Genomic DNA, 26,546 nt, shown 5'->3' with positions numbered 1-26,546 from the left:
TGTTTGACGAAATAGACACAAGTAATTGAAACTACATTCTATGGTTGAATTATCGAAATCGAATATGCCCCTTTTTATTAAAGTCTGGTAATCTAAGAATTAGGGAACAGACACCCTAATTGACGCGAATCCTAAAGATAGATCTATTGGGCCTAACAAACCCCATCCAAAGTACCGGATGCTTTAGTACTTCGAAATTTATATCATGTCCGAAGGAGGATCCCGGAATGATAGGGGATATTCTTATATGCATATTGTTAATGTCGGTTACCAGGTGTTCACCATATGAATGATTATTTTTGTCTCTATGCATGGGACGTATATTTATGAGAACTGGAAATGAAATTCTTGTGGTCTATTAAAATGATGGAAATAAATGATTATGATAAACTAATGAACTCACCAACCTTTTGGTTGACACTTTAAAGCATGTTTATTCTCAGGTGTTAAAGAAATCTTCCGCTGTGCATTTGCTCATTTTAAAGATATTACTTGGAGTCTTTCATAGCATATTTCGAAGAACGTTGCATTCGAGTCATTGAGTTCATCAAAGATTATTATTAAATCAATTTATAGTTAGATAGTGGATATTATGAAATGATCTGCATGCCTGTCAATTTTCGATGTAAAGAAAGATTGTCTTTTAAAAACGAATGTAATGTTTGTAAAATGTATAATATAGAGGTCAAATACCTCGCAATGTAATCAACTATTGTGAATCGTTTATAATGTATATGAACGGGTCCTTTCACCAAAAGATTCTGAAAATGCTTAATCTAGTTCTGATCCTTGTCCTCATCCTTACTTTCGCAATAATCATTCTCCTTTTCCAACTTCCACCAGAGGAATCTGCTTTCTTCTACTTCGCCCTTGGGATTATAATATTTTTAATTCTCCGGTGTCTTTATGTTGCGATAAACATTGATATACACGGTTTGTAATTTATGTGTTGTTACCGGGCTTTATATTCTCCCTTAAATTTCAAAGCCCTATGCTTTTGTTTTCTCTTCCCGACTCCAAGTCAAATGAATAATGGTCCAGAATTCGTAGATATAGAGTTTTAAATGATTATAATGTTCTAAACAGGAAGGAACATGATAGCACGATTTGATTTTCAAATTAACAGAGTCACCGAGAATAGAACTATCAAGAATATACTTTCTTGATATGTTCAAAAGTTAAGTAGAATGAAAGAGTTATGTAACATAGCACATGATGACGTTATGATCTGTGAATCATCACGTCCCATTAGAAACTCAGCATAACTTACTGTAATATAATCACATTGATCAAGTTTCATTATATTATACTAACTCATGCATCAGTTCCCAACATTACTTCAACAACATTCATATTTTAAGCTCGAAAGTTTGCAGAATATAGAAACTAACAGTTTCTATATGATGTAATACTGATAGCACGAAGAAATTAATGATTTCAGATAAGAATAGGTATGAAAATATCTTCACAAATATGGAGGGTATTTATAATGAAAGATACTGTGATATCTTGGAATTTCTAATATCGAAGGATGGGGAAGAAAATTTGTTCGTAAGAGTTTGGAGTCAGAAGTAAAATATTCGCTAAAGATTTCAGCAGACATTGAATCATTTAGATTCTTTGAAGTCAAACTTATTCTTTGTGATTTGTCCACTGCTTTCGAGATTTTCCTTGAGAGGTATCGGGAAGAAATTGGAATGGAATAATATCTTCATAGTTCCGCATAATCTGCTTTTCGGTACTAAATTTTCTCTTGAATGTTTCCAATATAATGATACACAGAAAGTACGAAGAGGTATATAATTTCGGACGAGAATATTTATGAAAATATCCTCAGAAATATCGAAGATATTGATGATGATATTTTGGAATTTCTAAGTTCGATGGTTGATGAAGAAATATTTTCCGCAAGATTTTAACATGACTTCGGAGCAAGATATTCTCTAAAGATTTCAACGGATCCAGAATTACCTGAATCCTTCGAATATAGAGTTTGGTCCTTGTATTTGTTCTTGGTCTCCTTCATGGGTAGCTCAATCTGTTTTTCAATACCCAATTTTCTATCGAGCGTTCCTAACACTCCTTTCTTTATCATCAAACTTTTGGTCGTTTAGACCATCTACCATTTTTATGTTTCCTCTGCATTTAATGCTATGATATCTGAATCATCGGTTATTAATCCGAGGTGGTTTCCGTAAAATTGTGTTTTTAGATGATTAAACGCTGATGGTAATATGGTGGAATATGATAGGTTCCATGGTAACAATAAAAGAGCATGCGTATATATCAACATTATAATAAGGTTGTTTCGTACGAAAAGTCAAAGTTGTCTTGTTGGAGCTGTGACAAAACTGGCTATCTCGAACAGCAGATGTAAAGTTATTTTAGGTAATAATAACGCTAAAGGAATTAGCACAGCTACGTGTTAAACGTGTACTCAGGTTCTGAGTGTTTTCAGGTGCATAACTGTATGCATCAATCTTTCTTTCTGTAGATGAAGTGTGGTTGGTTCATCCTCTCGATTGAGGTGTTTTTTAAAATCACGAAAGGTTTGAACGCGGATTGTAATCGTCAAGATACAAATGAGATTTAAAATGAAATCAAGTGGCAAACTTGAAGAAATGTTTAGTTTCATATGTTATAATCAATATTTTAATTCATTTTAAATTGTCCAATGTTGATAATCCTCAGTTGACAATTCAATAATTCCTTTATAATTATATATATAATATTCGAATTAATACGTATCGTAACCCGTATACGTCTCAGACTCGATCACAACTCAAAGTATATATATTATTATAGAATCAACCTCAACCCTGTATAGAGAACTCGATCATTACTGCATATAGAGTGTCTATGGTGATTCCAAATAATATATATAGATGCGTCGATATGATATGTCAAAACCTTGTATACGTTTCCCGATATTTAAAGTGCGTAAAATAAATAACAAGAATTAAATAACGATAAATAAAGTGCGTAAAGTAAATAACAGAAATTAGATGACAATAAATAAAATTGCGGGAATGTAAATTGCGATGATTAAATTGCGATAAATAAAATGCGATAAATAGAATGTAATCAGTTAGCTAGGAACAGTTAGCTGGAACAGTTAGCGTGGTTTCTTAACAAAATTCCATATTGTTAATTAGTCTGTTTCTAATCAATTTTTATTGTGTCTATTATTTCTTCATTATGCCACTTGTTGGATTCTGGTAAGTAAAAATCCAAATATGTATATGAATGAAAATGGTTATTCTGCGGTGAACGGATACGTATATCAGTGGTTGTAAGTTTGATAGTAAATGACTGTTAAATCAGCTTTGAAGAATGTACAGTGTAACTTATTATGGTGAAATCTAAATATTCCTCGGGTATTATCTACCCGTTAAAATATTTTCACCATTAACCGTTTGTACAAAAGAAATTTTTTTTTAGTTACAATCTTTATGAAAACATATATACATATATATTTTCTTCAGATGTAATCATGGATTTAATGAGTTAATATGATATTAAACTCATTTGGTTTATGGTTAGAACTAGAATACATAATCTCTAAAACATTAGAGATTACATAATCGCTATGAAGAACGAAGATAATTGATGTAGAACGATACGTAGAACGATGATTATACTCGAGGTACAAAATGAGATGTTGAGGCATGGATTGTTGATGGTACTGGTATTGGTCTTGGTGGTACTGTTGGTGCCGGTGATTTGCTGAAGCTGGTACGTTTTGTACCATATTTTCTAGATTGATTACTCAAGCGCGAAGCTCGTTGACTTCTTCTATTACTCCGGGATGATTGTCGGTTGGAACAAGCGGATGAATAAGGTTGGGAATTTTGGGATATCATACAATCATTGTGAGATATCCTGGAATTGAGGGTAAATATGGTGTTTCGGACTGGTTCGCTGATAAGGGCTTCAGGTTCATCGCCAAGAGATAAATTCGGTTGGTGAAAAGGATCGCCTTCTTCGCGTCTCCATTGATTAAGTCGACTATGAACCCATCAGATGAATTGGGGATGGATGATTGGTTGTTTCATTCTAGTGACACCGCTTCGGAGCTTAGGTGAACATTTATGTCGGAATAATTACCGGAATAACTATCGGTATAGCTATCGAAGTCTAAGGGACTCGAACTGGTTAAGGGATTCATCTCGTACGATCAGATGAAGGATTTTTGATAAGAAATAGATTATAGGATGTAGATTAGTACCCTACAATACATAATTTACATATGCATATATATTACTAAAATCCCATAAGTTACAGAGGAATCTACGGAAGCTGTCAGGCAAAGGTAACAATAACGGATACGCTAAGATATGAATTTATCTATACACTATTCATGAAATCAATGCAGTAATATGTGGATTAAGAATGATAAGCAACTGATTCCCTAAGAATGATAAGCAGGAAAATTTTGACACGAAATGATAAGCAAAACTTTTGACATGCAGACACGGTCGGAGTCCAGACTCACTAATGCATCCTAACGACTTATCAGTTAGACATACTAATGCAGACCTGGTTCGCTAAGACCACTGCTCTGATACCAACTGAAAGGACCCGTCCTAATCCATCCGGACGAAGTCCATATCGATTATAACGATTCGCAACAGTTGATTACATTGAGAGGTATTTAACCTCTATATGATACATTTTACAAACATTGCATTCGTTTTGAAAAGACAATATTTCTTTACATCTAAAGTAGACGATGTACATACCATTTCATAATATATCTAACTATAATTGACTTAATAATAATCTTGATGAACTCAACGACTCGAATGCAACGTCTTTTGAAATATGTCATGAATAACTCCAAGTAATATCATTAAAAGGAGCAAATGCACAGCGGAAGATTTCTTTCGTACCTGAGAATAAACATGCTTTCAAGTGTCAACCAAAAGGTTGGTGAGTTCATTAGTTTAACATAAATAATCATTTCATAATTTTAATAGACCACAAGGTTTCATATTTCCATTTCTCATAAACATACGTCCCATGCATAGAGACAAAAATATCATTCATATGGATTGAACACCTGTAACCAACATTCACAATATACATATAAGAATATCCCCATCATTCCGGGATCCTCCTTCAAACATGATATAAATTTCGAAGTACTAAAGCATCCGGTACTTTGGATGGGGCTTGTTGGGCCCGATAGATCTATCTTTAGAGTTCGCGTCAATTAGGGTATCTGTTCCCTAATTCTTAGATTATCGGACTTAATAAAAAGGGGCATATTCGATTTCGATAATTCAACCATAGAATGTAGTTTCACGTACTTGTGTCTATTTCGTAAAACAGTTATAAAAACAGCGCATGTATTCTCAGTCCCAAAAATATATATTGCGAAAGTATTTAAAAAGGGAATAATGAAACTCACTATACTGTATTTTGTAGTAAAAATACATATGACGACATTGAACAATGTAGGGTAGGCCTTGGATTCACGAACCTATATCATTTATATATACATTAATACATAAAATTAACATGTATTAATAATCAAACCCGTTTGTATATATTAATTATATATTACTTATTTAAAATAGTAATGTAATATTTATATAGTTTTTATATATATGTATTTGATATATTTTTATATAAATAACTTTTGGTTTGTTAAAATAATGACTTTACTAATACTAAATTAGTGTTAATAATAATAATAATTAGTTTTAATATTGAAAATACAAATTTTTGATAATACTACTAATCATTTTATTTGTAGTAGTAGTAATAATAATAATAATAATAATAATAATAATAATAATAATAATAATAATAATAATAATAATAATAATAATAATAATAATAATAATAATAATAATAATAATAATAATAATAATAATAATAATAATAATAATAATAATACCTTTCAAGATAATCCCCAAAAATATAAACTACCTCAGCCCGGGTTCGAACCCGCGACATTTTGCTTAACACAAACACCTTCCTAACCATTGAACCCTTAGATATTTCTTGTAATATGTCTTCTTTTTAATTATATAACATATATAAAACCGTTATCCTTTTTCCTCATAAATTCCACACCTCTTTTCATCATTAACATATGATAACAAGCCACCACCCATATCATCATCATCATCATTTTATCATTATCTTTAATTTCATTACCAAACTAGAATCGTTATCATCGAGTCAACAGAAAACAGAAACGGAAGGGAAGTGTGTGGCCGCAAAAACTCATACAAATATGGTGATGTTGGTTGTTAAATCGAAACAGAAATTACAGACAATAGCTGCAGGAATATTTCGTGATCTTACAAACAGAAACATGAAGTGTACAACCCAACTCATAAACAAACTCGACCCAACAGGCTATTAATAGCTCTCAGCCCAAAAAAAAAAATGATAAATCGCAGCCTAACAAGAAACTGCAATGGATTTCGGCCAAAAATAAAATAGCCACTTGATGGCCCAGCAACCAATAAAACATGGCAGTCGAAAACAAAATAATCGATGTGTTTGTCTGGTTTTTCCCAAAGGCTCGACAGAAACAGTGTATGAAAGAAAAAGAAAAAAAAACGCATGCTACTATAACTCATGACATGTACCCCTTTACTTTAGATTAACCCTTATTTAAACAACAAGTGGGAGTTTTGTTTGGAGATTGTCGACAACTTCAAATGCATAAATCACTTTAATAAAATAATGAATCACCACTCTTTTAAGGATCCAATGTGTCAGCTATAGCCTCTTAAACCGACCCACATGCACCTTATTTCCCACAACGTAGAGAAAAAAATAAATATATAAACGTGGTTTGTTTGATTGTTTAACCAGAAAATAGAGAGAAATAAAATAAAAGAAGCTAGGTGGTTGTTGAGTATTAATACAAATAAGAAGAGGATAGAGAGCCAAACAATAGTAACACATGGTTCGTAGTTTAGGTATGTAATGGTGATCTCAAACAAAAAGGGTAGCAACGAAAAATAACATAGATTGGATGTTGGTGGTGGTTTTCGGTCATGGTGATGGTGAAGTGGTGACTGTTTAAAATAAATCTATTGTCACGTGCTTAAGTGTCTTCAGGTTCATATAATCGCTGGCAGACTAACGAGATTGATTGCCGGTCACGTGAGTCATGTATATATGCTAAAACACACTCGAACACAACATCGGACATACAGTGGATCCGGGTGGATCCGTTGGTTGGATGTGTAGCTCCGATCATCCATGAATGAATTCAAGAAAGTAGAAAATTTATGCTAAAGAGTAAGAACTCAAGTTGAAAGAGCAAGAAAGTTTTGAACTTGGTTATTGGATTTTTATAAAGATGTGATTTTCATTGAAGAGACGAGAAACCCAGTTCAACTAAAATGATAGTTATAGAAAGTTTATAACTTTATAATTGGCTTTCCAAAAAGGGTTGATTCAGAAAATAAATGAAAACTAGAGAATTGATCGGGTAGCATGAAGTATACAAGAGTGATGGTGATGTGGTTGTTGAAGAAGTCACAAAAATGAGATGGTAGATGTTTTAACTATATGACTGTAATGTATATGTATGTATATATGGTTTACATTACCAATCAAGTACAGTAACATAAATAAATTCAATCATGCACAGTGCTTCAATAGGAAATGTTAATTCAATTTCACGGATCCAAAATATATAATAGGGTGATAGCGATATAAACAGAAAGGATAAGTAGGAAACAAAATGGGTTGTGTTAGTGGATGCATACATCAATATCTTTATGTATATAATGTACAACAATAATAACATCACAATTTAGAACATGTTAATCAAATAATAAAGCAGCCACATTGATTGTGTCGACGGTTTTAATTCGGTTATTGTATCGTGTCCGTTGCTAAACAGTTAAAATATAGAAGTATTCTTAAAAATCCCAAATTTTTATATTAACTATAGTTATTTATTTTGGTCATTATTGTATAAAATTCGATCATAAATTATTAAATAAAAATTACATTAATTATTCACTCCCAACCCTCAAGTAAAATATAAAAACTTTTAAAATTTGACAAACAACTTCTAAATATATTATTAATAAGCCTAAAATTTATAAACTCATTTTTCGTATCACCGTTTATTTTAAAATTACATGAGTTTGAATTTAACTTGCTTAATATCAATCGAAACATCAAACGAGTATTACAATCATCTAATATTTATTTTTAATATACTTTATATATATATGTATTTATTTTAGTAATAATATTATATTTTATTTTTATTTTACATAGTTAACTAAAGCATATAATATTTTAAATTTAGTCTTCAAATATATACATATCTATATATATTGAAATATATAATTATCTATTTACAAATAGTTGTTCGTGAATCATCGAGAACAGTCGAAGGTCAAATGAATATATGACACAGTTCAGAATTTTTGAGACTCAACCTAACAGACTTTTCTTATCGTGTCGGAATAATATAAAGATAAAGTTTAAATTTGGTCGGAAATTTCCGGGTTGTCACATTTTAGGACAAAGGATTGAAAAACGATTTCAACCTATTTATTATGCTAGTAAGATGTTACAAGGAGCACAAATGAATTACACAACTACTGAAAAAGAACTCGTTGCTATTGTCTTTACTTTTGACAAATTTTGTTCATATCTCGTTCAAGCTAAAACGGTGGTCTATACCGACCATTCTGCTCTTAGATACCTATTTTCAAAACAAGATGCCAAACCACGATTAATCTGTTGGATCTTACTCTTATAAGAGTTTGATATTGAGATCCGAGATAAAAAAGGAGCAGAAAATCTCGCAGCTGATCATCTTTCTCGTCTTGCAAATCCTGAATTAGAAGTTCTAAATGAATCGGCCATACAAGATAACTTTCCTGATGAATATCTATTAAAAATAGATTATAATGAAATTTTATGGTTTGCAGACTATGCAAACTACTTAGTATGTGGATTCCTTGAAAAAGGATTGTCGTACCAAAAACGAAAGAAATTCTTTAGTGATATAAAACACTATTTTTGGGAAGATCCACATTTGTTTAAAAGTTGTCCCGATGGAATAATACGCCGATGTGTATTCGGGGATGAAGCCAGTCAAATCTTAAACCATTGTCACACAGGACCAACATGAGGGCATTATGGGCCTCAACTCATAGCAAGAAAAGTCTACGATGCTGGATTCTATTGGCCTACAATTTTCAAAGACGCACACCTTCTTTGCAAATCCTGTGATGCTTGTCAAAGGGCCGGAAAAATAAGTCAACGTGATGAAATGCCACAAAATGTCATTCAAGTATGTGAAGTATTTGACGTTTGGGGTATTGACTTTATGGGTCCTTTCCCAAAATCTCATAATAATCTCTACATTCTCGTTGCCATTGATTATGTATCTAAATGGGCGGAAGCACAAGCTCTCCCAACTAACGATGCACGAGTTGTAGTCAACTTTTTAAAACGTCTTTTTGCTAGGTTCGGAACACCGAAAGCTTTAATAAGTGATCGGGGTACTCATTTCTGTAATAATCAACTTGAGAAAGTTCTCAAAAGATATGGAGTAACTCATAAAATCTCAACCGCTTATCATCCACAAACAAGTGAACAAGTTGAAAATACCAACCGAGCTTTAAAACGTATTCTAGAGAAAACCGTAGGATCAAATCCGAAGGAATGGTCCATGAAATTGGAGGATGCACTCTGCGCTTTTAGAACAGCCTACAAAACTCCAATTGGAACCACACCTTTTAGACTCGTTTACGGAAAAGCATGTCACCTTCCAGTAGAAATTGAGCACAAAGTATTTTGGGCTTTGAAGACATGTAATCTTGATTTACATGAAGCTGGACGTCTACGGTTAAGTCAACTAAACGAATTAGAAGAATTAAAACATGAAGCATACGAAAATTTGTTAATCTATAAAGAAAGAATGAAGAAATGGCATGATAAAAGAATCAAAAGTTCAAAAGAATTTAAAGAAGGGGACAGAGTTCTTCTTTTCAGTTCACGATTCAAGCTATTTCCTGGAAAATTAAAATCAAGATGGTCTGGACCATTCATAGTGAAAACAGTTTTCCCATATGGAACAATAGAGTTAATAAATTCAAATGGGATTGAATTTAAAGTTAATGGTCACAGAGTTAAACATTACATACATGGTCCGATGGAAGTTGAAGATGAAGTTAATCACAATTTCGACAACACAGCTAACTAAGTGTGGGGAGAATCAAGCCTTTTTAAGGAAAATATATATTTCTGTTAGAGATAGATATTCTGTTTTCGTGTAGTTCTCGAGAATGGAATCCGAATGGTCTTTCCCTAGCAGACCCTAAAGAACTAGTCATCTCCCTCCATTCTGAATTTTTTTTTTTTTTAGGTTTTACGAGATGAAGAATTCCTTTGATCTGAACTATGGTCTACTACTACACGCTATGATTACTAAACGTAATAATGACACCCTCCCGAGTGAATTGGTATCATTCATAAGAGGCAAAATGGACGGAGTAAGAAAAGAACTCAGGAACAATCATCATTAGATACATTTTGGTAAAGGAAAATTAAAATCCGCAACAAAAAGTAGAGCACGACACCTTGAAAGATGTCATAAATGCGGAAAATGGTCACACGAAGGTAAATGTTCAAACAATCAAACATATTCAAATACCGAATTTATTACTCTATGCAGAGAAGGACCGTTCATATGTTTAGAAGAAAAGATATTGAAAAAATTAAGGTTACGCTTATGTAGCTATGCAAAAACCAAATCACACGACTCTCCTATAAGTCAGCTAAAGCGGGTCTCTGAAAATTCTTTCTCACAGGTAAGTATGTACAGTTTTTATTTGTTTTTTATTTGTTTTTATTATTTTTAAAATTTTGATAATAAACGCTGAATTGTTCGCTATAAAGTATTAAATTGGTATTCAATAAAATTAGGTATGCGAAACCAAAATTATTGATATCATACAAAAATTTATTACATCACTGCAAAATTTACCGTTTATTCTTAAGGTATAAATATCTTTAATCAATCAATCCAAAATATTTCAAGAAATTCGTCAGGAGTAAAACTAGGTTATGGAACCGAAATTACTTTACCAAAAAGAGGGGCGTATATTTTTATTAATATTTGATTGATTAAAGTGGGATAAAAGATCAAAAAGATTTTTAATTTTAATTTTACATTGTTTTTAAAATTAATATATAAAGATTAAATTAATATTATAAATTTTTAAAATCAAATTTTTTTTTTTAAGTTTGTAAATATTTTAAACTACTATTTTTAATATAAGTTTGTAAAATTAAAAATATTAATTATATTTAAATGAATTTTTAATTTTATGCATTTTAAATTTAAGTTTGGTGTGAATTTAAAAACAAAAATTTACTTTATTTCATTAAGTTAAAAATTTGATATTTAAAATTCGTCGTGAGTTGAAAACTAGGTCGTTGAACCGAAATTGCTTTACCCGAGGGCGGGACGAGAAATTTTATTATCATTATTTTTAATCTAATTGAATTAAAGTATGCCAAAAACATTAAAAAAAAATAAAAAAAATAATCCTATGCGATCGCATGAGGTTTGTGCTTCAAAACCATGCGGTCGCATGGGGACCGAATTCTGGTCAGAATTAAATACCCAGCTCGCTGCTCTCTCTCTTCACTCTTAACACACACACATACACGAACACACTCCTAATTCTCCCCTAAAATCACCAATTTTCATCAAAATCAACCAAATTTCTTGCTACAATCATGTCTTTCTTCAGATGGGGAGGCAAAAAGGTAAAAATTTCACCCCTAAACTCTTTAAATTTTCAGTTTTAGTGTTCTTGAGCAAATTTATACCTAATTTAATTTTGTTAATTTCTAGTGTAATTAGAGTTAAATTGTTAGTATATTATGCATGTATAACCTAGATTGATGCTATTTAACATGATTTGAAGCCAAAAACTTCAAAAATTTTAGAAATCTAGGGTTTATGTTCTTGAGCAATTTGGGGCTTTTTGATATAAACAGGTTATGGCCGATTTTTGTCATGAATTATTGCTAAATTAAGTAGTGTAACATGTTTAAGTAGCTAATTGATCCAAACTTTGATCCTAAACATAATTTTTGAGAATTAAAGTGGACTTTTTAAGTCTAAAATTCATGAACTTGATTAAATTGATGTAAATGCCATTTGAAACTTGTTTAATTGCTAGTAATGGTTATTTTAACATGTTATTTGAGTTGAATGCTTATGAGCTTTGTAAACATTTTCATATATGCTTATTTGAAAAAGTGTAGAATTGTTAAAATTGTGAAAATGTGTATGAGTTTAACATAGATTAAACATGTTATTGTAATTGTTTCAAGTTGTTATTTTGCTAACACTAATGCATATTTGGATGCACAAATTTTGTGTTTAATGTGTTTTGTAGAAATATACTGAATCTGGCGGTGGATCATCATCCAGACAACCTGAAAACGAACCTGAACTAGAAATGCAATATGAACCAGAACCTGAACAGGAACAACAACAGGAACAACAATATCATAATGATCAACACATACCATATTATGATCCGCAGCAAGAATATGTTAATGCCTACGTACAATTTCCGATTCATCCAATAATAGAACACCCAACGATTCATGAAGAACAGTTGCATCCTAATTTGAGATTTGATCGAAGCTGGAGAGATTACCCGACATACCAAAGGGTCCAACTAGCTAACTCAGTTAGGCAGCATCTGATCCAAAGGTATGGGAACTCTTCTTTTCCCGATTGGGAACGTTTATTCACCATTCGTAGGCATGTATATAAGGAATGGTGTGTTGAGCTTATGAGTACTATAGCGTTAGATACATATGTAGTTAGGTTAGACGACATGAATTTTCTTAGATTTTTACTTGGCCGTAGGATGTATAGGATGTCCATGCTGGACATGGCCAGGGTTTACAGATTTACACTCCTGGTGAACTACTACTACCTCATTGTATAAATTTGATTTATCATGGTGAAAGGGTAGATAGGAATTTTGACGCGGATGCCGTCTGGAGGCATATGCCAAATTATAATGTTTTTACGCTGGGAGGAAGACACTCCTATTTAGATATTAACAAAGCAGAGCTTCGTGTTATACATAGATTTTTAGCTAATTCGATTACACAAAGAGGTAACAACAAGGAGAAGATGACCTTACACGATTTATTTTACCTTAAGTGTATTCGAAACACTAGAAGCGTTGTTAATATCCCCTACTGTGTTGGTTTTTATCTGTCCAAAATGGTGACTGAAATACAGGACGGGGGAATAAGAGGAGGAGGTATTTTTGTTACTCTCATTGGAGAGTATTTGGGTGTAGATATGGATCAAGAGGTCCACTAATGGTGTGTAGGGAACAGGTTGAGACTTTAGGATTGCTGGTCTATCAGGGTGCAAAGGTATTAAAGAGCAGACGCAATCAGACAGTACCATATGAGGGTCGTCATCCACAGGTAGAGAGAGGTTCAGATGAGGAAATGAAGGAACCGGATGACATTAGGGAGGCTGTTACTGACGTTTACCAGCGTATAAATGAGGTAGAAATGATAAACGAGGCTAGACATAGTCAGTTCGAGCAGTGGCACGCCGAGAATGTGAACGAGCATTCTAAGCAACGACAGCATGATAGATGGCACTATCATCAACATCAGATCATGAGCCAGCTATCACCTCAGGTACCAAATAACTACGTACCGATCTGACCTGCTTACTATCCACCACACCAGCCCGATATGCGACTACCATTTACTCTCTACGACCCCAACCAAGCCTATCAGTACACTTATAACCAACCGTGGAACCCGACCGACGACATGAACTGGAACCCCTATCCAGATTGATACAGTTCCCGTTGGTGATTTTTATCTTTTATTATTTTTATTTACTTATGTTTAAAACATATAATATTGTGATACTTTAATGTAAGTTTTAATTTTTTTATTATGTTGTACTAATATTTCATATTTGATTTGAAAGTGGGATGTTAAGTCCCATTTCAAATTATCATGCATGTTATTATTTGTACGTATGTATATTGTCAATTGTACACAATAGGGTAAAACAGCGCATTTTCAAAGACTGGCATTAAGTTCAGCAAAAGCTACTAATTTTGACGACAAAACGAAAAACAAATGTGATGTAACAACAAGACGGAATGAACAAATGATGTGCACCATTTATCATTCAACAAACAAACGCCAATATGTTTGGAAAATTTGGTAAAATTTAATCATTTTTCTACGCTAATCACCCTCAATAATTTAAATTTTTACTGATTTCTTGCAAATGAGGACATTGCAAGATCTTAAGTGTGGGAAGGGGTTAAATTCTTTCGGATTTTTAAAATTTTTGACTTATACACTTGGTTACCATTAAAAAATACTAGTAACGCAGTAGTTGTATTAGAATCTAGTGCTCTCTGATAATAAAGAACATCCCTAGTCTTATATACTGACTACCCAATTCTAGTAAAAATTTTCTAAATTTTCAATTAAATGAACTCAAAATCATGTTTATACAAATTTATGAACGATAAAACTAGGTGTTAACACCGAAATTATTGTTACCTCGGAAAGGACATAAATTGAGAAACAACCCAAAATGTTAGAATTCATTTAAAATGGAATAGAGGAAAATAAAAAGGCAAAGAAAGGAAAATAAAAGCCAAGTGTGGGAAAAATTTACCAAGTTATTTAGAGCATATGTCACATATTTTTGTACAAATAATTGAAGATACTTTTGTTTTGGACGATTTTAATCAAGTTTTACCCAGTTTATTGTAATAGAATTTAAAAAGGAAGTAATGTCTTCCGAAAAAGACACGCGCTTCTTGATTTAGGTCAGGAAGTTGTCGTCCAGAGCAGTTGTAGAGTCTACGAAAAACCTTGAAAAGTTTTCTTAAAAATCAGCTGGAAATCCACGGACCTCAGCATCAAACAGGGTCGCCAAGTGGTCAGACTTATCCTAACCATGAGAGGATCTGTCTCGTACATGGGGGAACCGTGCAAATTAGCTTATAAGACTAATGAATCACATCCCCGGAAAGGATAATCTCCTTAAAAATAAAAAAAAAGAAGCTTTTAAGCCTGATATTACTCAATCCTTGAGATTGACCTTAAAGATTGAGAATTACAAACTCATGGAATTCGATGATATCTAAACTCGAGCTTGAACGAGAAAATATTTTGATTAAATTAAAAACCGATTTGTTTTCTAAAAACCATATTTTCAATGCGTTCATTACCATTGAACGTAAAATCCCAGGAATTCACCTGGAATTCATTAGGTCACCTGAACCAAATCGGGTGTCAACCGTAAGAACGGTGGTTGCATAGCATGGTCGAAGACAGGACCTTGTGCCAGACCGAAAAAATATAGGGTGATCTTTACTATTGCTCATACAAAGGATAGTAAATGCATCCGACACGTTATAGACCATAATCAAAAGCATGTCACGGGACATTGCCTTAACAGTTGCTTGTTCAACGCTTTCCTTTACAATCGGACGGTAGTTTACCAAAAGGTAATATACGGAGCAAGTATACTGGACGTGTTGCTTTCCCAATACAAGGTTAGCAAGTGGGTGACACAAAACCATAAGTTTTGAGCTAAAATTTTAAAATATGAAACCCACACAACCCACAAAAATAGTTTGCAAACACCGGTGAAGGGTTATTCTGAAAAACTTATCTAGGGTAAAAGCTAGATTGTATTTTCGAAAGATCAAATGTTTTCATAAAGATCCAATTTCCCAAAGGATCTAAATTTTCATAGACATGTGAGACTGTAAATCACAACGTTACTATCATTGTTCATACCGCCAAATCGAAATCACTGATGTACAGAGTGTGAAGAATAAAGAAATGATTCTAGTATTTGTATTTCAAGACTATATTGCTTGAGGACAAGCAACGCTCAAGTGTGGGAATATTTGATAATGCTAAAAATGAACATATATTTCATAGCATTATCCCTCAAGAAAGACAAGCTTTTAGTTGCAATTGTTCTATTTACAAGTGATATTCATTTAAATGATAAAAGGTGAAGACAAAAGACTGATTCGACGAATTGAAGACGCAAACGACCAAAAAGCTCAAAAGTACAAAGTAAAATCAAAATGGTTCAAATTATTGATGAGAAACATCTAAAAGTTACAAGAGTACGAGCCGTGAAACGCAAAGTACAAGATATTAAATTGTACGCAAGGACATTTGAAAATCTAGAACTGGGACATGAACCAACTGTCAAAGCGCGACGCAACGGAGCTAAAATTATAAGTCAACGGAGTACAAGAATATAATATAATATATAATGAATTATATAAAATTATATATATTATATTATATATATATTAAAATTCGAGCAGCTCACGTTTAAAATGAATTGTGACCAGTATTTTACGGCAATGCGATCGCATGGCCAGCATGAAGAAAACTCATGCGATCGCATAAGCCCAGAAGCTTGGCCACATCTATAAATTCAGCAGTTTTTCGAACGAAAATAAAACACAATAATTCAATCTCTCTCTCTCTCTCTCTCACGATATATATATATATATATATATATATATATATATATATATATATATATATATATATATATATATATATATATATATATATATATATATATATATATATTTATATATTTATATAATTTTAATTTTAATTTAAGATTAATAATAATAAGGTTATGTTAGCGAATGTTGTAAGTGTGTAAGTCAAAATTCTGTCCGTGTAACGCTACGCTATTATTAATCATTGTAAGTTATGTTCAACCTTTTTAAATTAATGTCTCGTAGCTAAGTTATTATTATGCTTATTTAAGCCAAAGTAATCGTGATGTTGGGCTAAAATATTAAGACGGGGTAATTGGGCTTTGTACCATAATTGGGGTTTGGACAAAAGAACGACACTTGTGGAAATTGGACTATGGGCTATTAATGGCCTTTATATTTGTTTAATTGAATGATAGTTCGTTAATTTAATATAAAGATTTACAATTGGACGTACCTATAAATAACTACATACACTCGATCGAACACGATGGGCGGGATATTTATAAGTACTAATAATCGTTCATTTGACCGGACACGGGAATGGATTAATAGTCAATGGACTCATTAAAATAGGGGTGGATTACTTGCAAGGATACCTGGTGTAATTGATAATAAATTATTAAAACCTTATTACAGTTTAAGTCCCCAATTAGTTGGAATATTTGACTTCGGGTATAAGGATAATTTGATGAGGACACTCGCACTTTATATTTATGACTGATGGACTGTTATGGACAAAAACCAGATGGACATATCGAATAATCCAGGACAAAGGACAATTAACCCATGGTAATAAATTAAAATCAACACGTCAAACATCATGATTACGGAAGTTTAAATAAGCATAATTCCTTTATTTCATATTTTATCGCACTTTTATTTACTGTCATTTTATTTATTGCACTTTTAATTATCGTACTTTTTAATTATCGCAATTTTATTTATCGCATTTTAATTTTTGTCTTTTACTTTACGCTTTAAATTAAGTTATATTTATTTTTAATATTTTACATTAGGTTTTAACTGCGACTAAAGTTTTAAAATTGACAAACCGGTCATTAAACGGTAAAAACCCCCTTTTATAATAATAATACTACTTATATATTTATATTTATTTATTAAAATATAGTAAAAAAAAATATAGCGTTAAACTTGGCTAGTTCCCTGTGGACGAACCGGACTTACTAAAAACTACACTACTGTACGATTAGGTACACTGCCTATAAGTGTTGTAGCAAGGTTTAGGTATATCCACTTTTTAAACAAATAAATAACTTGTGTAAAATTGTATCGTCTTTAATAGTATTTCGTAGAAAAAATATAACTATTTCATATACACCTCTGCACACATCAAGTATTTTTGGCGCCACTGCCAGGGACTCTCTTAAACGCCGGAGCGAAACGCTATATATATAAAAAAAGATTTTTAATAAGTTTTAAATTTTTTCTATAAAAATACGTTTTAAATATTAAAAATACAAAAAAAAATATAAAAAGAAAAACGATATATATATATATATATATATATATATATATATATATATATATATATATATATATATATATATATATATATATATATATATATATATATATATATATTTTAAGAGTTTGTTTAAAATATTTAAAATTATAAAGTATTTCTATTTCTATTTTAGTTTTTAAAATATAAGTTTTTAATTTATTTTTTATAAATATAAATATTTTATATAAAATTAAAAACAGAAAAAAAGTAAAAAAGTATACGAGCCCGATACTGTAGCAGCCCAACTAATCAGGCCTGGTATCCAAAGCCATGTGATCGCATGGCCCAGAGACGTAAACCTCATGCGATCGTATGAGGTTGTCTGACACGTCTGGTCTGATTCTGGTACGGCATTAATTACGGAGTATTATTAATTATTATTATTATTAAACCCTAATTAGGGTTATTTTTTTATTAATTAGTTTTAGTTTTATTTAATTTGTATTTTTAAGTTTAACTAGTTTTATTAATATATAAATTAATACTTTTATAAAATAATAATATAAAAATAATATTTTTATAAAATTGTATTTTTATATCTTTAAACTTATTTTATATTTTGTATCTTTTTATTCGTTAAAGCGTAATTTTATAATTTTTCGTTCATAATTAGTTCGTAACTTAGTATTTTGCCGTAGTTATTTTTTATTTCTATATTTTTAGGCTTTGCCGTAAAATCCCTTAAGTGCTTTTTTTCTTTAGACTAAGATTTAGGTGCTTTAGAATTTTGCGACGCCTTTTCAAGATTTTAGTACCTTTTTAAGTTATTGCCATTTTGGATATAGAATTCTTTTTAAGCTTTAATACCTTTAGACGTAACTTTTAATATTTAGTTTTTAGAATTCTAAGTTTCGACGCTTTATTTTCTTATTTTTATTTTTCGACTGTTTATTTTTCAACGTTTTCGACGCGCTCTTTTTCTTTTTTATTTCTCAACGCTCTAGTTTTTAGGACATAGAATTTTCTATTTCTTCTCTAAAATTTCTTTAAACTTCGACGAAAAATTATTTTAAGCGGTTAAATTGATAGACATCCAAAATTTTCTGGTTCGTAGTAATAGTTGAATTTGTTAGTGGCGAGTTGTGGGCTTCCGATTTAAAGGGTCCTGGCTACCTGCTGCATCTATTGGCTATTCGAAACGTGGGCAAAATCAGAAAAGTCTGTTAATTTGATAACTTATATAATTTTTATCTTTTATAACTAATAGGATATTCAGTGAATGCACCGAGCAAAACGTTCACCACCTTTTATACGTTCACCACCTGTAACTCGATCAAGACATCTAGTAAATATTGTCGTCGTTGATTTTTCTTTAGAATCGTCATCTAGTCGACCAAGTACTTCAATTCAAATTTTTGAGAATCCATTTTTTGAACCCGACCTCAGAATTGAGAATCCGGAGGATATTCAGGGACAATTCAGAGATCCTGAACCACCAATCATTCCTCCTGAACCATAAATCACTCATCCAGAGATTGTCGAGGAAGAAACCATTCAGTCAGAATCCTCTAGTGATTCAGATTCAACAAACTTAATCATGGAAAATCTGGAACCTCTAAGTATGGAAGACCGAATGAGAGCTAAACGCACTGGCCAAGGTCACACAAATACTCAACCAGACATTAATGTGCCAGATTATGAAATCAAAGGACAAATCCTACACGTGGTAACTAATCAATGCCAATTTAGTGGTGCGCCGAAGGAAGATCCAAATGAACATCTTCGAACCTTTAATAGGATCTGTACTTTATTTAAAATAAGAGAAGTTGAGGATGAACAGATCTATATCATGTTATTTCCCTGGACTTTAAAGGGAGAAGCCAAAGATTGGTTAGAATCGTTACCTGAAGGGGCGATAGATACATGGGATGTTTTAGTTGAAAAATTTCTTAAACAATTCTGTCCGACATCTAAAGCCGTTAGACTTCAAGGAGAAATTGTTACGTTCACACAGAAGCCAAATGAAACTCTATATGAAGCGTGGACAAGATTTGGAAAGTTGTTGAGAGGATGTCCGCAACATGGTTTAAACAATTATCAAATAGTACAAATATTCTACCAAGGATGCGATATCACTACACGAAAAGACATCGACATAGCAGCTGGTGGTTCCATTATGAAGAAAACCGCAACTGAAGCTTACAAAATTATTGATAACACTGCTTCCCACTCACATGAGTGGCACCAAAAAAAAGATATCGTTAGATCATCTAAAGCAGCTAGAGCCGATTCTAGCCATGACTTTGATTCCATTTCCACAAAGATAGATGCCGTCGAGAGACGAATGGAAAAGATGACTAAAGATATTCACTCAATACGAATTAGTTATGAGCAGTGTGGAGGACCACATTTGACAAAAGATAGTCTCGATATTGAACAAACAATGGAACAAAGAGAGAATATTTCATACATGAACCAAAGGCCTGGAAATAATTATCAGAATAATTATCAACCGCCAAGACCAATCTACAATCAAAATCAGAATTATAACCGAAATGTTCCATACAACAACCAACAAGGTCCTAGCAATCAACAAGTATCTAATAATTCTTACAATCAGCAAAGACCTATTTTTTCAAATAAACCACCACAAACTGATGATAAAAAGCCAAATTTAGAAGATATGATGTCAAAGCTAGTTGAATCTCAAACGTAGTTTTTCACATCTCAGAAACAAACCAATGAACAAAATGCTCAAGCATTTAGAAATCAACAAGCTTCTATTCAAAATTTGGAAAAAGAAGTAAGTAACCTAGCAAGGTTGATAGGTGAAAGAAAACCGAGAAGTCTACCTAGTGACACAAATGCTAACCCCCGGAATGAAACAGCTAAAGCCATTACCACAAGATGTGGTATTACACTTAAACCACCTGAAATACCTGTAATTTCTGATGACGCTATTCCTACTCCACAAGAACCTCAACCTGAACAAGATAAGGAAACAGAACCGGTAATTGAAAAGGTTAATAAAGATAACACAGTAAAGGCAAAACCTTATGTTAAACCATACCAACCACCACTTCCTTATCCAAGTAAAATGATAAAAGAAAGACTTGAAGCCGAGCAATCCAAATTCTTGGATATGTTTAAACAAATAAATGTAAATCTTCCTTTCATTGATGTGATCTCAGGAATGCCTAGATATGCCAAATTCTTGAAAGATCTAATCACAAATAGAATGAAATTGGAAGAACTCTTGGCTGTTACTATGAATGCTAATTGTTCTACAGTGTTGTTGAATAAGATACCAGAAAAACTTTCAGATCCAGGAAGTTTCATAATTCCATATTTTCTGGGTAGTATTAGTTCAATAGAAGCATTGGCAGACTTAGGTGCTAGTATAAATCTAATGCCGTATTCATTATACGCTAAACTAGACCTTGGAGAATTGAAACCAACACGAATAAGCATACAACTAGCCGATCGATCAGTAAAATATCCTAGAGGGATAATGGAGAACATGCTAGTTAAAGTTGGTACTTTAGTATTTCCAGTAGACTTTGTTATTCTGGATATGGAAGAAGATTCTCGAGTTCCTCTCATATTAGGAAGACCATTCTTAAACATGGCTAAAGCAATAATAGACGTGTTCGGTAAGAAATTGACCCTAAGTATAGAGGACGAGAGTGTTACCTTTTCTGTTGATAGAGCCATGCAACAACCGCAATCTGCAGATGATACATGTTATTATATTTAAATTATAGATTCACATGCAGAATTGTTAGAAGAATTTTCAGAATTACAAGGAACAGGAGAATGTTCTTTAGGAGAAGGAACTGAACCAATTGATGAAGCTGAAATGTTAGGCGCACTCATGGCTAATGGATATGAACCAACAACTGAAGAAATTCAAATGCTAAAAGAATAAGACAGATATTGATATAAATCATCGATAGAAGAACCACCGACATTAGAGTTAAAGCCACTTCCAAACCATTTGGAATATGCTTATTTACATGGTGAATCCGAATTACCTGTAATAATATCGTCTTCTCTTACGAAAAATGAAAAATCTCAACTCATTTCTGTGCTAAAAGCTCATAAACCAGCTATTGCATGGAAGATTCATGACATTAAAGGCATAAGTCCTTCGTATTGCACACATAAAATCTTTATGGAAGAAGGTCATAAAACGTATGTGCAACGCCAACGAAGACTAAATCCTAATATGTAAGATGTTGTTAAGAAAGAAATTATTAAACTGCTTGATGCAGGTTTAATTTATTCAATATCTGATAGTCCATGGGTAAGCCCAGTTCAATGCGTACCTAAGAAGGGTGGCATGACTGTCATCACAAATGAAAAAAATGAGCTTATTCCTACAAGGACTGTAACAGGATGGCGTGTTTGTATAGATTATAGAAAATTAAATGACGCCACCAGAAAAGATCACTTTCCCTTACCTTTCATTGATCAAATGTTAGAAAGATTAACCGGAAATAGTTACTATTGTTTTCTTGACGGTTTTTTCGGATATTTTTAAATTCCAATAGCACCCGAGGACCAATAGAAAACCACATTCACGTGCCCTTATGGTACTTTTGCATACAATCACATACCATTTGGACTTTGCAACGCCCCTGCAACCTTTCAAAGGTGCATGATGGCAATTTTCACGAAATGATAGAAGAATGCATGAAAGTTTTCATGGATGACTTTTCAGTCTTCGGTGATACTTTTGAATCATGTCTAGTTAATCTTGAACTAATACTTATTAGATACGAGCAATCAAATCTAGTACTTAATTGGGAGAAATGCCATTTCATGGTTAGAGAAGGCATCGTTCTTGGTCATAAAATTTCAAAGGAAGGAATTGAAGTGGATAGAGCTAAAGTAGATGTAATTGCTAAACTTTCACATCCCACCAATGTTAGAGGAGTTAGGAGTTTTCTAGGGCATGACGATTTTTACCGACGTTTCATAAAATATTTTTCTAAAATTGCCACTCCTATGAATAAACTCCTAGAAAAGAATGCTCCATTCATCTTTTCAGATGAATGCATCAAATCTTTTAATATTTTTAAAGAAAAACTCACGAATGCGCCGATCATGATAACTCCAAATTGGAATCTACCGTTTGAACTCATGTGCGATGCAAATGATTTTGCAATGGGAGCCGTTTTAGGACAAAGGATTGAAAAACGATTTCAACCTATTTATTATGCTAGTAAGACATTACAAGGAGCATAAACGAATTACACAACTACTGAAAAAGAACTCCTTGCTATTGTCTTTGCTTTTGACAAATTGCGTTCATATCTCGTTCTAGCTAAAACGGTGGTCTATACCGACCATTCTGCTCTTAGATACCTATTTTCAAAACAAGATACCAAACCACGATTAATCCGTTGGATCTTACTCTTATAAGAGTTCGATATTTAGATCCGAGATAAAAAAGGAGCAGAAAATCTCGCAGCTGATCATCTTTCTCGTCTTGAAAATCCTGAATTAGAAGTTCTAAATGAATTGGCCATACAAGATAACTTTCATGATGAATATCTATTAAAGATAGATTATAATGAAATTCCATGGTTTGCAGACTATGCAAACTACTTAGTATGTGGATTCCTTGAAAAAAGATTGTCGTACCAAAAACGAAAGAAATTATTTAGTGATATAAAACACTATTTTTGGGAAGATCCACATTTGTTTAAAAGTTGTCCCGATGGAATAATACACCGATGTGTATTCAGGGATGAAGCCAGTTAAATCTTAAACCATTGTCACACAGGACCAACAGGAGGGCATTATGGGCCTCAACTCACAGCAAGAAAAGTCTACGATGCTGGATTCTATTGGCCTACAATTTTCAAAGACGCACACCTTCTTTGCAAATCCTGTGATGCTTGTCAAAGGGCCGGAAAAATAAGTCAACGTGATGAAATGCCACAAAATGTCATTCAAGTATGTGAAGTATTTGACGTTTGGGGTATTGACTTTTTGGGTCCATTTCCAAAATCTCATAATAATCTCTACATTCTCGTTGCCATTGATTATGTATCTAAATGGGCGGAAGCACAAGCTCTCCCAACTAACGATGCACGAGTTGTAGTCAACTTTTTAAAACGTCTTTTTGCTAGGTTCGGAACACCGAAAGCTTTAATAAGTGATCGGGGTACTCATTTCTGTAATAATCAACTTGAGAAGGTTCTCAAAAGATATCGAGTGACTCATAAAATCTCAACCGCTTATCATCCACAAACAAGTGGACAAGTTGAAAATACCAACCGAGCTTTAAAACGTATTCTAGAGAAAACTGTAGGATCAAATCTGAAGGAATGGTCCATGAAATTGGAGGATGCACTCTGGGCTTTTAGAACAGCCTACAAAACTCCAATTGGAACCACACCTTTTAGACTCGTTTACGAAAAAGCATTTCACCTTCCAGTAGAAATTGAGCACAAAGCATTTTGGGCTTTGAAGACATGTAATCTTGATTTACATGAAGCTGGACGTCTACGGTTAAGTTAACTAAACGAATTAGAAGAATTAAGACATGAAGCACACGAAAATTCGTTAATCTATAAAGAAAGAACGAAGAAATGGCATGATAAAAGAATCAAAAGTTCAAAAGAATTTAAAGAAGGGGACAGAGTTCTTAAATTCAATTCACGATTCAAGCTATTTTTTGGAAAATTGAAATCAAGATGGTCTGGACCATTCATAGTGAAAAGAGTTTTCCCATATGGAACAGTAGAGTTAATAAATTCAAATGGGATTGAATTTAAAGTTAATGGTCACAGAGTTAAACATTACATACATGGTCCGATGGAAGTTGAAGATGAAGTTAATCACAATTTTGACACCACGGCTAACTAAGTGTGGGGAGAATCAAGTCATTTTAAGGAAAATATATATTTCTGTTAGAGATAGATATTCTGTTTTCGTGTAGTTCTCGAGAATGGAATCCGAATGGTCTTTCCCAAGCAGACCCTAAAGAACTAGTCTTCTCCCTCCATTCTGAATTTTTATTTTTTTTTAGGTTTTATGAGATGAAGAATTCCTTTGATCTGAACTATGGTCTACTACTACACGCTATGATTACTAAACGTAATAATGACACCCTTCCGAGTGAATTGGTATCATTCATAAGAGGCAAAATGGACGGAGTAAGAAAAGAACTCAGGAACAATCATCATAAGATACATTTTGGTAAAGGAAAATCAAAATCCGCAACAAAAAGAAGAGCAAGACACCTTGAAAGATGTCATAAATGCGGAAAATGGTCACACGAAGGTAAATGTTTAAACAATCAAACATATTCAAATACCGAAATTGTTACTCTATGCAGAGAAGGACCGTTCATATGTTTAGAAGAAAAGATATTGAAAAATCGAGGTTACGCTTATGTTGCTATGGAAAACCAAATCACACGACTCTCCTATGAGTCAGCTAAAGCGGGTCTCTGAAAATTCTTTCTCACATGTAAGTATGTACATTTTTTATTTGTTTTTTATTTGTTTTTATTATCGTTAACCTTTTGATAATAAACGCTGAATCGTTCACTATAAAGTATTAAATTAGTATTCAATAAAATTAGGTATGCGAAACCGAAATTATGGATATCATACAAAAATTTATTATATCACTGCGAAATTTACCGTTTATTCTTAAGGTATAAATATCTTTAATCAATCAATCCAAAATATTTCAGAAATTCGTCAGGAGTAAAACGAGGTTATGGAACCGAAATTACTTTACCGAAAAGAGGGGCGTATATTTTTGTTAATATTTGATTGATTAAAGTGGGATAAAAGACCAAAAATATTTTTAATTTTAATTTTTACCTTGTTTTTAAAATTAATATATAAATATTAAATTAATATTATAAATTTTTAAAATCAAATTTTTTTTTAAAGTTTGTAAATATTTTAAACTACTATTTTTAATATAAGTTTGTAAAATTAAAAATATTAATTATATTTAAATGAATTTTTAATTTTATGCATTTTAAATTTAAGTTTGGTGTGAATTTAAAAATAAAAATTTACTTTATTTCATTAAGTTAAAAATTTGATATTTAAAATTCGTCGTGAGTTGAAAACTAGGTCGTTGAACCGAAATTTGTTTACCCGAGGACGGGACGAAAAATTTTATTATCATTATTTTTAATCTAATTGAATTAAAGTATGCCAAAAACATTAAAAAACAAAAAAAAAAAAAAAAAAGAAAAAAACCCCATACGATCGCATGGGGTTTGTGCTTCAAAACCATGTGGTCGCATGGGGACCAAATTCTGGTCAGAATCAAATACCCAGCTCGCTGCTCTCTGTCTTCACTCTTAACACACACATACACGAACACACTCCCAAGTCACCCCTAAAATCACCAATTTTTTTTTTTTTATCAAAATCAACCAAATTTCTTGCTACAATCATGTCTTTCTTCAGATGGGGAGGCAAAAAGGTAAAAATTTCACCCCTAAACTCTTTAAATTTTCA

This window comes from Rutidosis leptorrhynchoides, chromosome 2, assembly GCF_046630445.1.
Source record: "Rutidosis leptorrhynchoides isolate AG116_Rl617_1_P2 chromosome 2, CSIRO_AGI_Rlap_v1, whole genome shotgun sequence".
NCBI classification, from domain to species: Eukaryota; Viridiplantae; Streptophyta; class Magnoliopsida; order Asterales; family Asteraceae; genus Rutidosis; species Rutidosis leptorrhynchoides.
This window is presented reverse-complemented; position numbering follows the sequence as displayed.